The following is a 1,708-nucleotide window of genomic DNA, read 5'->3' as shown; positions in this document are numbered from 1 at the left end:
ATATAAAATATAAATTAAATATAAATATAAGATTATTATCAATAAGACTACATATATTAACTAATAAATAATAACTAAACTATAAATAAATTTATAGGCAATATTTATACTTAATTAATAAATTATTATACTAAAATACTTGGTAAAATTATATTAGTGAGTATAATTTATCAAAATAATTAATTACCTAAATAGACTATGTTACCTAACATTAGAAAATAATTATACATATATATAAAAACAATAGTCCTCTTTGATACAGTGCTGGGCTCGGCCCAGCACAATTGCAGCAAGAGGAGGAGGGACCAAGAATGGAGAAGAAGAAGAAACGAAGAAGAAGAGAAAGAAAGAAAGAATAAGGAAGAAGAAGAGAAAGAAAGAAATAATAAAGAAGAAGAAGAAGAGCAGGAGAAGGAAGGAGGGCGCGGACCCGGGCTGGTGGGGAGGGCATCGGCTGCTGCTAGCCAGCCAGCGGTCGGCTTCTCGCCGGCGGCTCGGTTCTGGCGAACCTAAGCTAAGGAGGAAGAGAGAGAGAGAGAGAGAGAGAGAGAGAGAGAGAGAGAGAAGAAGAGAGAGAAGGAGAAAGAGCTCACTAGCGCTCGCGGAGGTTTCTAAGGACGGCGGCAGCGGCAATAGGCCGACCTCAACGAGAGAGAGAGAGAGAGAGAGATATATATATATGTATATATATATATATATATGTGTGTGTATATATATATATACAGGGAGAAAGAGAGGCGGTGGGAAGGGAGACTGTGGCAGTGACGACGGGGCCCATCGCGCCAGCTGGCCTGGCCAAGTTGGCCGGGTCGGCGCTTGGGGCGCGTGGCGCGCTCCCCTCCTGCCACTGCATGGCACGAGGCCAACCACACTATGGCCGGCCATGTCATGCCATGCAATTTTTTTTAAGGTTGGATTGTTACATTCTAGGTGGTCGACTAGCACCGTTGGTGGCTTGGATCGTCGACAGCATCTTCCCCTCCCTACCGTCGAGCTCCACTATCGTAGTGGGCCTATGCTTACCTCTAGTTGGGTTTGCACTTTGTGTGCTCTATCAGCCATTGGTGCCAGCCAATGTATTGGCCTCGACTGCCGGCAGCGGTGTTCTCCAACAGCATTGCCTACCTATCTCTCGGTCTCTGGTCGAGGGAAGAGAGTTGTTTGTGTGGTGGTGATGGGTCGAGAGTGGCCTAGCCCATCTTGGGCTTGGGCTGGGTGTAGTCCATTCCCTTGTTGGGTGGTGTTGGGCTGGGTATGGCTTGACCCATCTCGGGCTTGGGCTGTGTCAATCCATCCCCTAGTCTGGTGGGTTGGGTTGTGGTCAGCCCAACCCAAGTTGGTTTGGGCTGGGTGCAACCCAACCCATGGTGGTGTTGTGGGTTGGGCTGCGGCCCAACCCATATTGTTGTGGGTTGGGTTATGGCCCAACCCAAGTGACTTTCTTGGTGTGTGTTGGGGTCTTTGGGCCTTAAGTAGGCCCAAGTAGCTTAATTGCTCGCTAATGTGTTTTAATTTGCTTTAGTCTTTTTATTTAATTATCATTGGCAAGCTTGAGCCTCCATTATTAATTGTCTTTAAAGGACAATATAGTTAGCCATAATAATTATCATAAATCAATGTTAATAGATGAGGCAGTGGTAGAAAAGTACCACTATTAATTGCTTTCAAAAGAGATTTAGCTCCAATGGAAGTTTGGAAATATATTAAA

This window comes from Typha latifolia, chromosome 13, assembly GCF_019914945.1.
Source record: "Typha latifolia isolate L0001 chromosome 13, TyphaL0001v2, whole genome shotgun sequence".
Taxonomy (NCBI): Eukaryota; Viridiplantae; Streptophyta; class Magnoliopsida; order Poales; family Typhaceae; genus Typha; species Typha latifolia.
Note: the sequence above shows the minus strand (reverse complement) of the source record.